Raw genomic sequence first — 15,626 nt, forward strand, 5'->3', positions numbered from 1 at the left:
TTAAAAAGCTTAATTTTGACTTAAAGGCCGCAGGGAAGCAAGGATACTTCAGCTGATCGAGCTTGATGAATGAAGAACTCATGCATATGAGAATGCCAAAATCTATAAGGAGTGCGCAAAACGTTGGCATGATAAACAATTATGCGAAATGAATCTCCAAGTCAGACAAAAGGTCTTATTATTTAATTCGCGACTACGAATCTTTCCCGGTAAATTAAAGCCACATTGGTCCAGACCCTTTATAATTAGAGAGGTATTCCCGCATGGAGTGGTTGAGTTATCCAATGAGGACGGAACCAACGCATTCAAAGTCAATGGGCAAAGAGTCAAAATATATCACGGAGAAGACTTGCATCGCGAGAACACCTCCGTGTACCTGGGGAATTCTGACTGAAGAAGAAGTGGGCAGTCTCTGCACAAGCATGCGATTCAAATCCATCAGGGACGTAATTTTATTGAAGTACCCTTTGAAACCTTCAATTTATTAACTTAATTCTACCTCTTTATATTCATTATCCTTTCTTTATCCTTTGCATCTAAAAAAAAAAAAAAATTTGTTAACTCTGTCTTTTATTTGACCCTCTCAATGTTTTTTTTTTTTTGCAACAATCGTAGTGAATGATTGCGGGGGAGCTACACGATAACCAAAAGATGCAATTAGCCACTGCAATCGAAGAAATTGGCTTGCCATAAAGAAGGATGCGATCACAAAGAATGCGAGCGACAGAGCAAATTTGGGGGTTGTATCTTTCCTTGACTTTGTTTATTCCAAATTTTGCACTCTCGCATCTCATTTTAACTTTGATAATTTTATCATCGCATTGTCTTTAGTCGGCGCAATCATTAAACATTGATTAATCTAGTAAGTCACCGCATTGTTTTTCTTCACCAATTATGATTTTAATGATGAAACGCATGCCTCTATTTTTCATCACTTGCACTAGAGTCAACTTAATTTTAGGATAGTCAAGTCATGAAACATTTCTAGAAGTTAGTAGTCTACCAGCTTTCTTTTAAACTAACTTGTACGAAACCTTCTAAGAGCATCGCATGAATTCTTTCAATCTTTCAGCAATGAGAACATTGCTGTGTTTAAATTTGGGGGTGCGGTATTCATTTTCAACCTTGTTATTTTAGGCATTTCTAAAAAGAAAAAAATTTATAATGTTGCAATCGGATTCTACTCGTAGTTGGATGTCTACAATGACACCTTTGGGGGCAAGCCAAAACGAAGGTAGGAATCATGATCCATGCATAAATAAAATGATTGCAACTCTGCTGCGAAATGAGCACGAGTTTAGTCTGAGAAAGAGTGCTTTGCTCGTAGTTAGATGCTCGCATGACACACGTGGGTGCAAGCCAAAACGAAGGCTAGGCACTTGGAATAGCGCAAGATCATAGAAATAATATTTAAACTATGCAAGGATAAAAATCATTTGAAAATGCCCAGTGAAAAAGTTTTTTATGAAATAAATCATGCAATGTCCTGGAAATTAGTAAAGTCTTTTTTAAGGTTAAACTTGCGGTCTCTAAATTTTAGAAATATTTTAAGAGATCTGGATAAGAATTAAGGAGATTTTGGTACATAGAATTTGAATAAGGTAACCTTGAGAAATTTAGGAAAGAAGAAGCAGTCGACTTTCTAAAAAAAAAAAATCTTAGTTTATGCTTGAGGACAAGCATTGTTTTAAATTTGGGGGTGTGATAACGGGCAGAAATGAACGTTATTACAGCACAAAGATATAAAACAATGTAGAATTGCGATGGTAAAAATATATAAAATCGTGTCCAAAAGTATTAAATTTTGAACATTGCGATCGCATGCGTCCATCGCATTAATGCGGCTAATTTACATATTTTGTGCAAAAAATGGGTTGGCGCAAGACAGAATTGCGATCCAAGGAATTCAGCATCCGAGCACATTAAGCGATTGCGACCGCAAGGTTATGCAATCGTATGCGTTCGTGAAGATCCGCTCAAGAAGGTGGCTGTAAGAAGCCGACGCATCAAGGTTAAAGCTTAATAAATCATGATGGGGCAAAAAGCTGATGACGGTCAAATATGAATTTAGTTGACAAGCCGTTAACGACACACTGTAGCAAGGACACTCAACTTTTCGGTGACAATCATTCGGCGCATCAGATATAGAATTAGTGACACCCCATCAGTGCAATCATTTGAGGGAAAAAGCTCTTCATCCTGAAGCTCTATAAATACCGAAGGCCACCTTCGTTAAAAGAGTTCGGTTCCATTCCAGCTGAGCCATATAGAAAGTTCACCATACAGAAGATAGTTAGCCTTTATTCATAGTTTTCTTACACTTAGAAGGCGGAAGCGAGAGAAGAAAGAAGATGCAAGAAGATCGTTCCTGGTTAGCTTGAGAGAGTGTTGGGAAGCGTTGAGAATGGAGAAAGAGCCGAATCTTGCGAAAGAAAGAATATTCTTTGAGGCAGAGTAGAAAAAAACAGTGTAAAAGCCTTGGAAAGCAAGAAACTGCTACCAAACTCCCTATCTTTACTTTCCATTATCATTTTGTATCTTGATTTCATTTATAAAATGGAACTTGTATCTCTATATCTGCTCACTCTCTTTACAGTACGTATGAGTAACTAAACATCCGAATGGGTTGAGAAGCACTTAGCTGACATGACCTAAGATCTTCATTGTATACGATCATCTTGTCTTATGTATGCGTCCATCACCCCTTTAGAGCTACCCGAGAGAGAGTCGAAAGAAAGAACCTAGGCTTGAGAGAGCTAGGTTAGAATCTAGACTTGAGAAAGCAAGATTAGAACTGCATAAGTAAGAGATAGAGACTTAGAGATAAGCTCTGTTTACTAACATGCATCGCATGCACCCTAGAAATAGGTTATGATAATATGCAGTCGCCTTGTGTATGTGTGTGTCATTCATCATCGCATAGACAAGAGTAGAGGCTTAGACATAAGTCCTATAAACATCATCGTATACATCCATGCATTCTAAAACTAGAAGCTATAACATTTGCATTGAGAGATGACTTATTGTTGTATGTGTGTAACATAATCGCATAACGTGAACGCAATCTTAGGAAGTGTTAGCTAAATCCCTTTTCAACCTGTTCCCTTGCATACTCATTGTACTTTCGTGTTATTAACTCTTTTCTCAATTCCACCGCATAGGATTTATATTTTAAACAAAGATACCAACCAAATCATTAATTTATTTGTTACCGCAAAGGAATCTTAAATCACCATCGCATATTAGCTCCATAGCCCATTTGTTTGACCCTGGGCTTACCAGGAAACCTAGTAGAATTTATACTTGGATTTGGCTAGGAAAACTTGCATGCACAATGCATACTCCACCATTGCAATATAAACCATTATTTCATCACATTAACCATGCATTAGATGCCCCCGCTCTCATGTCCCCTACACGAATGATCAAGATCAAACCATCTGTGACAAGTCATAACACTTGTGACTATTCCACGAAGCGGGCTACATTCGTAGTGTTACCAGGATAAGGTTTCCCTCCTATATCCAATACCACAGACTATTTTGGTTATCACTCAAGACATGATCCACTTGTATATCACCACATACATGCTTAAGTTACATAAAGATAACCAGAGGTTTTAGGTTTATTGGTTTGTGGTAAAGCAAATAAAACATTCAATTCAGCAAAATCAAGAAGTGAAGTAAAATATCATATATTATACATCACAAGCATTCGTACAAACTGTTTACAAACTACAGGACACGAGACTTTAGGGTATCAACCCCAACAATCTCCCACTTGACCTAAAGCAAAGTGGGGTTGTACAAAAACTAGTACAAAACAATAAACTAGGGCATAAAAGCCCAGTACAAGAAAATCTCCCACTTGCCTTAGTCTAGCCGTGGGCGATTCTATAGACCCATACTCTGAAGGTGACCCTCAAACACTGTAGCCGTGAGAGTCTTCGTAAATGGGTCAGCAACATTGTGCTCCGAAGCGATCTTCGTGACGATCATGTCCCGTCGATGCACTATCTCGCGGATCAGGTGATACTTCCGCTCTATGTGTTTGTCAAGTTTATGCGGTGAAATAATGAAAGGAATTGCGGTGATGGAAAATGCGTTGTGCAACAAGTTTTTTCAACATGACCCAAGTATAAATCCTATTAACTTTCCTAGTAAGCCTAGGGTCGAACTCAGGGACTAAGGGAAAACAATATATGGTAGTAATTTTTAGATCACTTTGTGGTAACAAATAAATTAATTGATTGGTTGGTTTGTTGTTTGGAGTATAAAAAGTATGCGGCGGATTTGATATAAGAATGATTATGTGTGAGGATAAAAATTAAATGTTATGTTGTGTTATATTTTGTATCGCTTATACACACTACTGATGGATGAATGTAATAAGAGTTCATGTTGCCATAAACTTATGAGGATAAAAAAGGAGTGTTATCTTTATCTATTGCGTTGATGAATGAATGAATGATGCTCTATATGCGCTCAAGTGATTTGCGATAAAGACATTTTATGCGATACTACGTTCTAAGTGTATGCGTTGATTGTGATATGCTTGTAGTATGCGATGAAGTAGTACGTGTCACAAGTTTCCTTGCGCTGAAACCAAGTATAATTCCAACGCAAGTTTCTCAAAGTGATCCGAGGTCGAACATGAGGATTGTTGTAGTTAAATGCGATACTTATGTGATACATGCGACCGGTTACAATAATGAATAAAGAATTTTGGTTTTACAGAAATATAAATTACGCTAAAAGTAAAAATGCGTTGATAAAGTAAAATGCGTTGTAAAGTAAAGATGCGTTGATAAAGTAAATTCCTAAACTACTATGATACATGATACATGATACAGGGGGCGAGGACTGGCTGTGAAGTTGTACAAAAGAATCTATGGATGCGATGGCAAGACTTATGAATGATGCAGAAATAGAAAAAGTAAAGAGTAAAAACATTGCAAGTTTGTCAATCGTGTTAAGAATGCAACTAAGGTTCCGTTTTCCCTTGGCGTACACCTTTCAGTGATCAGCCGTGTTTTCATACGTCTATAGTGAAACAGAGATGAACGTGATGAATGCAAGGTTGTTTCCATCTATGGAAATACTTCTCGCTTTAGTTTACGCATTCTTCTAACCTTCTCTCGATAGGCGGAATAACATCTTCACTTCTGCTCTCACAAGTGAAAATGCCTTCGAGCATGGTTTAGCTAAACTTAATTGATTCCTTGACACAGATTAACTCACTCGCTTAATTCTCGCTATTTACCTTGGGAATTAAGAACACATCATGGAGAAAATGGATGGTAAATATATGGAAAAAGACAGAGAGATGATAACGATGACGATGATAACATTTAATTCTAAAATCAAGCGTTTGATACATGTTTGTGAATGAGAGATTAAAGAAGATGAACACAGAAGATGAATTAGAGAATAGAAAAAAATACGGAAAGAATGTCAACGTCTTGACACAGATCCCGATCGGAGACTTATGCTTGTCGGGTATGGATGTAGTGGAGAGGAAAGTTTCCCTTTCAGGCTTGCTTTCCCGGTATAATTGATCTTTTGCACAAAGCTTCAGCTTCGGGAATTGGAAGAATTCTTTGCTTGAAGACTCAGCTCTCGGCCTTGTCTCATCGTTCTCCCGGATTTACTCTGTAAGTCACTTCAAACCATCCTCTCTCTCCCCTTTCAGTATCAGTATCTGTATCTCTATATGTATCTGTCCCCTTCTCAACGAATTTGAGGAATCTATTTATAGGCAATACCTTGGCTCTTTGAATTTGTGGTCCCCACTGTCTAATTATGGTAATTCCTACAATAGCGTAATGGAAAATTCCTTTCTATTCCACGGTTAATTCATCATAATTGCATATCAAAAGCTGTACATTGGTCAGAATCACCTCGAATGTGTTGCTCTTCACATCTTCGATCTATCGCCGCATGTGGTGTTGTTTTTTATTACTGCATACGGTTGAAATGCGTTGATCGCTAAAGCTCATGATCGATTTTCGCATACGTCGTCATTGCGTTGATCATCTCTTCGTTCTTGATTGATGGGCGCATGCGATGTAGATGCATTGTACATTTTATCTTTGAGCCATTAACGCATGCGGTGACGTATTTCCTGCAAAACGGAGACTGAAACATTCTATTTCGTCATCATAATGGTGTTACTCATGTGTAATGTACAGAACAGATATAAAGATGAAATTTCCATTTCTATAAATAAGTTCAGAGTACAAGATGACAATGGAAGGTAAGGATAGAGATCCTGGTAGCAATTCCTTGCTTCTCAAGGCTTTTACACTGTTATCTCTATTCTATTCAAAAGATGTTCTTGCTTCCGCAAGAGTTGGCCCTCTCTCTGATCTCGACGCTTCCGGCACTCTTCCAAGTTCACCGGAATGATCTCTCGGTACAATCTCCCTTCACTCGCTTCTGCCTTCTAAGTAAAAGAAAACTAAGAACAAGGCTACTTTTATCTAAAGGAAAAATTCTCTAACTGAACGAACTCCTTCACTGAAAGTGGCATTTGGTATTTATAAAGCTTTGGGGTGAAAGGCTTCTTCTCTCTTATGATTGCACTGATGGGATGGCATTAATTCTCTGTTTGATGCGCCGAATATTTGTCACCGAAAATTTAAGTGTACTTGCTACAGTAGGTCGTTAACGGCTTGTTAACTTAATTCGAAATCAACTGTCATCAGCTTTCTGTCCCATCGTGATTAATTACACTTTTCACCCAGATCTTCCCACCATGATGCACCGGCTCTATGTAGAAACGTTCTTGAGTAGATATTCGCGAGCACAAATGATCGCATAGCCTTGCGTCAACGAAATCGCTCAATGCGCTCAGATGTTGATTTCTTTGGATCGCATTTCCACCTTGCGTCAACGCATTTTCTGCACAAAAATACATAAGTTAACTATTTTCATGCGATGGATGCATGTGATTGCAATGTTGTGAACTTAATGCTTTTGGATGCAATCTTGTATATTTTTATCATCACAACCCTGCATTTTTTTATAACTTTGCGCTGTAATAACATGCATTTCTGCCCGTTATCACATACCTGTAACTCCGAGCCTCTTTGGAGTTTGCCACGGCCCCACTATTGTCACAATAGATGGTAATGGGCCTAGACATATCTGGAACAACTTCTAGTTCTGTCATGAACTTCTTGAGCCAGACGGCCTTCTTAACAGCTTTGCAAGCAGCTACATACTTCGCCTCCATAGTGGAGTCGATAATGCACCTCTGCTTAGTGCTTCGCCACACTACAACTCCTTCGTTAAGAGTAAAGACTGACCGTGATGTGGACTTTCAAAAGTCCCTATTAGTCTGAACGTCAAAATTCGTGTATTCAGTAAGGATCAAATCCCTATATCCTTACACAAGCATATAGTCCCTCGTTCTCTAAAGATATTTAAGGATGTTCTTCACTGCTGTCCAGTGACCCTGGCCTGGGTTAGACTGATACCTATTGACTATGCCCACAACATAGCAAATGTCTGGTCTAGTACAGAGCATCGCGTACATTAAACTGCCAATAATTGACGCATATGGACCCGTCTCATCTTCTCAACCTCTTGAGCGTTTTAGGACACATGTCCTTAGAAAAAGTGACTCCATGCCTAAACGGTAGTAGGCCCCTCTTAGAGTCCTTCATCGAGTACTTGAGCAATATCTTGTCAATATACGATGCTTGAGACAGTGCTAGGATTTTTTTGTTACGATCCCGAAATATCTGTATACCCAAAACAAACCGAGCCTCTCCCAAATCTTTCATTTGGAATTGGGTCGCTAGCCAGTTTTTAACTGCAGTCAGTAGACCTATATCATTTCTAATGAGTAGTATATTGTCTATATACTATTGGGATTGGTGTCCTAATTCTCTCAGAGTCTCGTTGTTTGTAATGATACACATTGTTTGATGATTATAATAACTGTTATTTCATTCTGGCATTTGCTCATATCCAATAAACACATGGTTATCTTATGTAAGCATGTATATGTGATATACAAGTGGATCATGCCTTAAGTGATAACCTAAATAGGTCTGTAGTATAAAAATTAAGGTGAGATACCTGATCCTTGTGACACTACGGATACGACCCGCTTTGTAAAGGTTTGCAAGTATTGTAAACTACTACATATAGTAGATCCTGACCATTCATGTGAAGACATGCGAGCGAGGTTGTCCTATACAAAGAGTTTGTATAAGACCGGACTACGAGATGACAAGACTCTGTATATAACGTCGTTGATACTAGAGACTTACATCTCATCTAAACAACCATAGGTGACACGACCTCAATCTTGAGTTTTTGGGAACTCCTGCCTTTGAGGGCGGTTCTTTAATTAGTATGGGTGAGAGTGATCAGATTGCCAACTCAACATGCCTACCTTTTTGGGGACTTATCTGATCTGGGAGCTCGGAATTCAATACACAAAATGAAATTCACTCCTTTCCCGAAGCAGGGATAAATAGAGAGATTACTCCCTTAAGGGCTAATTCCGAGGCTTGAACATAGTGGCCACAACTTCTCTTTGGAAGAGAAGACTCAGTCATAGTAGGACTATAACTTATGTTCATTAGAGGGATCAATGGTACTTAAGGAGTTAAATGTAACTACAGGGGCATAATGGTTATTGGCTGAGCTGTACTTATGAGTGATCTATGAAAGGTCGTCACACTACTGATGGGTTAAGATGGACACATAATATATCTGTGGTAAGAAGAGTTCAGCTATCGGTCTTTAGTGGAGTGCCTGGCAGTTAACGAATGGTGGATTCTGTGACTAAAGAGTTTAGTCAGTTATTCACGTACCGTTAGAGCTTTGAACTACAGGTTCATAAGGTCATATTGGTAGCTCAATAAATTTAGTTGAGGATCAGTTCTTGGTGTTGATTTAAAATGTTCAAATTGACAAGTGGTAATTTGATTATATATGATATGATTGGTATGATGTATTAGATACATCTAGTGGATGATTCATGTAAATAAGATTTACATTAAATATCATGGAATAGAAAAAGAGTTATGGTTTGTATGTTTCATGAGATGAAATATTAAAACTATAGGTTATAAATATAGTGTGATAAGTTGGTTATCATTTATTTTTATAATAATATTAATTATTGGATAATTAACTCTTTTTCTCTAATAACCAATTGGTGGGAGGTTATTTGTGGTTTCATGGTAACCGTGAGATAAAAGAAAAAATGTTTTCCTAATTTTAGTAAGATTTTGTAAGCTTGAGATTTTATGAATTTTGAGAATTCCTCTCTCGAAAATATTCTCACGAAAGTTGTCAAGTAAATAGGATTTACTATGCGATAACTTGGATAAGGTAAACGATCTATACGATAGGTTCTGCCATCTCCCACTTGCTCAATCGTTTACACGATTGTTATTTCCTCCGTTGTTCTGCCTCAAACCAAGTCCACACAGAGCCCACCCTCTGGATTCTCACCCCGAGAATACCAAGGTAGCTGATGCATTATTTTATTGAATGGAAATATGGATGATATGCATTGATAGAATTGCGTTGTGCACTCAAGTTTCCCTAGCGGAATTCAAGTGTAAATTCCTCTGAGTTTCCTGGTAAGTCTAGGGTCGAACATAGGGACTTGTGAAAATAGATTGCATTGATATTTTTTTATGAAAACCTTGCGGTAACGGGGAAAATAGATAAAGTGTTTGTTTGTTGATTGCGTTGATTAAAAATAAATATCAAATGTGGCAGAGTTTGAAAAGAGTTTGTAAACGGGAAATGTGATGAATATGCAATGAACAGGTTGAGAAAGATTTCGGCTAACACTCCCTAGAATGCGTTCATACTTGCGATCACGCAACATGCATACAACAGCAAACCACCTCTCGGTGCGAATACCATGGCTTTTAAGGGTAGAACGCATGCGATAAATATGCGATAAGTCTACAAAGTTTACACATAAACCTCTATCATTATTTATGCGATGACAACATGACATTCACACAAATATGCGACCACATAATATCATTCCCATTCCTAGGATGCATGCGATGCAAATTGACAAACAGAGCTTATCTCTAAGTCCCTATCTCTTGTTTATGCAAGCCTAAGGCTTAAGATTTCTTGTCTTATTGTGCTTCCACCTCATTTGCCTAAGGCTTAAGATTTCTTCCCAATAAGCCACATGTCCGGATGACATCCTCGCATGCGTCCATTCAATCTTTCCTTGTGCATCTAATTGACGCAACTTGGTCACATATGCTACATGCTTGCAAAGCTCATCTTTGGCCGCATATCTTTCACATGTCTTACCTTTGCCCTATGTGCTTAACTAGGATAATGACCAACACTCTTTCAACACATACTACTAGCTTATCCTATGCGCCCACATGCCTTTGGATGTCCAACGCATAGCACGTCCAACGCATAGCACATCACCAATGCATAGTGTTGCCACATCCCATCGTGTAGCACTGTCGCATCCATCGCGTAGCATCACTGCATGGCATCGCGTAGCACTACCACATCCATCGTCACATGCCTCCATCAACGCATGCCTCCATTGCTGTATGCCTCTATCGTTGCATGTCTGCATCGCTGTATGCCTCCATGATCAACCAGCGCGTGCAACTCCAACGCCCAACGCCCTTGTCCGCGCAACTTGAGGCTACTGCATGCGTTGTTCTAACCTCTCAAGACATTGGCTACTGCATGCATTTCTCTTGGCCACACTTTGACTTCCTTCAATGCCCCAAATAACCTCTAAATGAGCAAGGCCAACGCATAGACAACACTTAGTCAATTTTCTAGCTTCCAATGCATGGGTTATATTTCCAAGTTTTTCCAAAGAGTCAAGCTTCCAAATTCACACTTTTCTTCCAATTTTTCACCATTTTATTTACAATTACACATTAGTTTCCACATCAACCTACTCACCATACTGGTCTCAGTAGGAAATATACTCAAGTAGAGAAATTGGGGTTCAGGGTTCACAAAACACTTGAGGGATTTGAAGAAATTTGATCCTCGTACCTTGAGGGTCGTTGAAGGATCCTACAAAGGAAGAAATGTGGTTATCCTCTATCGAAACAATCTTTCGTTACATGTAGTGTCCGGAGGACAACAAACTCTGGTGCGCAACTTTTATGTTGACAGATAATCCGAAAATATGGTGGCATTCAACAGAGATGATGATTGACACAAGCGGGGGGCTAGCATCGTGGGATCAGTTTAAAGAGCATTTTTATGAAAAATATTTCTTTGCCAACATTTGATATGACAAGCAAGCTAAATTCCTGAATTTGAAGCAAGGGTTATGTCAGTGGAGGAGTATGAGCAAGAAATTGACAAATTGTCCCATTTTGCCCCTGAGTTGGTAGCCATAGAGGCGGCAAGGACGAAAAGGTTTGTTTAGGGCTTAAAGAGCAGACTACGAGGTATGGTTCATGCTATTGACCTTAAAACCTACATTGTGACATTGCGGGCAGCCGTGAGGATCGACACTGATTCCCAAGAGGGGGATGAGTACTAGAAATCTTTGGGAATAGAATCCTTGGGTTAGAAAAAGAAATCAGATCGGGTGGGTGAAAATTCTCAACAGAATCACCAAAGTTTTGATAGACCAGTATGTAGTTCTTGTGGGAGTCGTCATTAGGGCTATTTAGTTGACACAAGAAATTACCAGTATCGTCAGAATGGGTATATGTTTGATAGGTGCCCTTAAAGGAATATCGAAAGTGGCAGTGATTAGCCCTCATATGCAAATCAGGGAACTGCTGAAAGGCGAGAACAACGAGGACGAGACTATACTATGACTTGACACAAGGCCGAGAGGTCCGACCCTATGTAGAAAGGTACACTTTTCATTCTAACTCCATATACTATAGTGTTGTTTGTGATTATGTTTCCATATATTCATTCATGTCCTATGTTTGTAAACTATGCTAAGTTAGTATGAAAGGCCATGTTTACCTAGCTTTCCTTATACAAAGTTATTGTTATGGTACGTAAAGGAAGAGGGCATAGGTTTGCTGGCATAGTGAATGCTAGTTATAACCTTGGTAGGTTTGGACATGTAAAGTTTAATATTACTTAGTCATAGATTAGATGGTCGAGAACCACATTAGTACAGACTGTTTCTATAAGGAGAGTGGCTTAACACTCTTGTAAAGACAAGTTTTACATGTGAAATGGCCAAAACTAAAGTTGGCCAAAATATTTTCAGATATAAGAACAAGAAAGAGTGTTAACCAAGGCACAAAAAGCCTATTTGGTTAGCATGATTAATGGTGGATGCACTAAAGTCACATGGTTGTTCGTGTCGGATGTTAGGAATATGCTAAACCATTTAACTTAAGATTTAGAATTGGTGTTTACTTTGGAGATTTGGAGAAGTTACTTATGTATACAAAAAGTATAGATCTTCACATAGCGTGAAAGTTTTAAGTACGTCTACACACGGGATGATGAATCAGTTTGGAATCCAAAGAACGAGATGAGAGCTCAGTATCCAGGGTTTTAGGAATGAACTTTCGAGGACGAAAGTTTCTTGAGAAGGAAAGAATATGGCGTCCTGATTTTTTTTTATGTAATTTAAATTCAATTATGTTATAATATTTGAGAATGTTATTTTGAATTTTGGAAGTTGAATTGAATTATTAAAGGATAATTCAATTTTTAAATTTTTCTCAATGAAGAATTTTGGAATTTAAGTTTTAATGTAAGAAGAATTTGGGATTTATTTCAATTTAGATTTAATTTGGGAAGTTGAATTAAAATTGGGAGATTCTATTTCCTGGGATTTGGATTTTTTTTAAAATTTGGAAAAGAAGAAGAAAATGAGTTTATATATATAAGTTTGAAATTAAGTTAAAGGTTAAGGAAGGGGAGGGGAAGGGGGGAGGGGGATTAGGGAATCTCTCTCTCTCAACCTCGCGCAGCGTTTTCTTCCGTTGTTCTCACCTTCACAGGCACTGCAACCGAACTTCAAATGGTGGAGTCTTCATCGCCGTTCATCTCCGTTACCGGTCGTCGAAGGAATCGTCGCTGTCGTTCGTGTGCCCAGTCAATCGTGCGTCGTTTCTGTGCACAGATCTGGTGCTTGTCGAACCCTCTATTGCCTCTACATCTTCTGTCGTAGGCCGCCTGAAGTTATCTGCTGTCGAAAATTGTCGCCTCATTGTCGAGCCAGCTGCCACTTGGTTCTCTCAAGAATTTTGAGATTTGGGTAAGATTTGGCTAGTTTGGTTAAATTTTTTGCTTAAATTTTGAACACCCACTATGAATTGGGTTTGATTTCTTTTTCCTCTTGGCATTAGAAGGTTGAATTGGAGTTTTTGGGAGGTTTTAGATCCGTTGTCCAGCAACTTCAACAGGCGATTTTGGTGATTCTGGTACTTTTGGGTGAGATGTTGTTTGTCTTTTGTTTGGATATTTATTTAATCTCAAATATCCACTAAATTTTTTGGGTGAGATGTTGTTTGGCTTTTGTTTGGATTTTTATTTAATCTCAAATATCTACTAAATTTTGGCTTGGGTTTTGATTTCATGGTGATTTGGGAGGTTATTTTGGAGAAATTTCTAGTTTGGATATCCTAATTGAAGTTTGGAAGTGGTTTCGGATCAAACCACATTTTGGGTGGTTATTCGGAGATTAAATTTTGGATTAATTTGGTTAATTGGAATTAGATCCCGGAAGATTTAATTTAAATTTTAGGTTTTAGGTCTTATTTCAATGTCTTGTTTGGCAAAGAGAAGATGAACTTGCTTGAGTTCATTTAGATTTAATTGAGGTAAGTAATCTTACTGGAACCACCTTCGTCCCAGACGATAAATTTAAGGTTAATTTTGTTGGTTCTGAGATTGTATGAACTGATGAGAAAAGTATATGAACATATGATAAAAAATGTTTGAAGTACGTTATACATGTTTGAGCACGACTTTGAGTTTTATGAGATATATTAAAAGGATAATTGGGCATGAGTCTATATTATGAGTTGTTATGCTACATACTATTGGAGTTGCCTTTGTGCCAGGCAAAACAAAGTTAAAAAAATATTATTTTTTATTTTTTGCCAAACAGTTGCCAAAAAAGGTATATTCTCCTTGTGAAAGAAATTCAGTTATCCATGCTATGATTTTATGAGATATTATGCTATGAACTCATGAATTTATGTTATGTTAATTTCATGATAAAGGACCATTTTATTATATGTTTTTTTAAAAGATTAAATTAGTGACAATTTCCGTCTTACTAGTAGCTATGTACACCTTAGATTCAGTTAAGTGCGCCTTCAGGTCCATTAATTTATGTGCGCCTTGGGGTCCACCAGTTTATTTATGCCTTTGGGTCTACCAGTGATGTGTCTCTTCAGGTTCGCTGGTTAATATGAGTACATATTATCTACGGTAGGGTGGGTTAAATTGTTCACTCAAATAACAGTCCATGTACAGTTTTAGCACTTCAGATTAGGTCCCACTAGCTCAAGATGTTTGGTTCATGTCACATTTATTGGACATAAATGCTTAGCCTAATCCGAGTAGTGGGGTTACTTATCGAGTGTTTTATACTCATTCTTTTTCATGTTTCTCTTTCAAGAAAAGGTAAGGGGACATCGGCAAATGACAAGCAGAATCCATGATCAAACCACTCAGACCATTCATATGTTTCTGCTCATGTTTTAAACTTTCTAGTTTTGATGTTTGAACTCGAAGTTTTGGTAATTATGCTTTTAAACTTTTTAAAAGAAATTTTTAGCTTTGTTTTATAGTTTTAAGGGTACCATATTAAATGAGTTTCAGTTATTTAGTTTTATTAAAGTTAATTATTTTATGTTATTTATTTGATTTTACTAAATCATGAAAATATATCAATTTGAATTGTATGCAATCATGTCTATAGTAATGGTCTAGTTTAAGTCCTAGGGAGCCGGTCGTTACGATTAAAATATAAATAATTAATAATAAATTCTTATACTCTAAAATATTAATGATAAATGTATGGATTGAAATTTATTAAGTCTAAATATTTTATTTATATTTAATAATTAATTCAAAATAATTTGTACAGATTAATTGATATTTAAACCATTAGTTCATTATGTTATTTTTTTTTTACTCTTCATCTCTCATGTATTATAAAGGGTATTAGAAAACTCATGTCATATATGTTAATAATATTTTAGATTTTAAAAAGTGAAATCATGTCAAACAAATAAGGATAGACCCATTTGCTAACCATTTCTTTTTCTTTTTCTTTTTTTTTTTAGTTTTTGAAAACTAAGCCTATTTCCTCCAAATTTCCTATAATAATTTACATATTTCTTAAGCATGTGAGTATAATTATTAGTCAAATTCTAAAAACAAAAACAAGTTTTTAACATATACTTTTTTTTATTTTCTAATTTTTGGCATGGTTTTAAAACATGTGAGTAGAAAGTAGATAACAAAGCAATAAATCTAGAGATGTAAAAGGTGTTTGTAAGCTTAATTTTTAAAAACTAAAAATAAAAAAACCAAATAGCTACCAAATGGGATTTATATTAATTTTTTATTTGAAAATCCATTGCAAAATTTGTGAAACAAATAAACTATAAATATATCTTTTTATAGAAAATATGAAAATCATGG

At 37.1% G+C, this 15,626-nt stretch overlaps 1 long non-coding RNA gene across 1 annotated transcript; it reads left to right on the forward strand.

Moving 5' to 3' along the window:
- Nucleotides 1-12,864: 12,864 nt before the first annotated feature.
- Nucleotides 12,865-13,531, forward strand: LOC120079503. The gene is made up of 2 exons (XR_005482247.1): nucleotides 12,865-13,224; nucleotides 13,316-13,531. It is a non-coding gene; the product is annotated as an uncharacterized LOC120079503 (long non-coding RNA).
- Nucleotides 13,532-15,626: the final 2,095 nt, after the last annotated feature.

The sequence above is a fragment of the Benincasa hispida genome, chromosome 6 (assembly GCF_009727055.1).
Source record: "Benincasa hispida cultivar B227 chromosome 6, ASM972705v1, whole genome shotgun sequence".
Classification (NCBI taxonomy): Eukaryota; Viridiplantae; Streptophyta; class Magnoliopsida; order Cucurbitales; family Cucurbitaceae; genus Benincasa; species Benincasa hispida.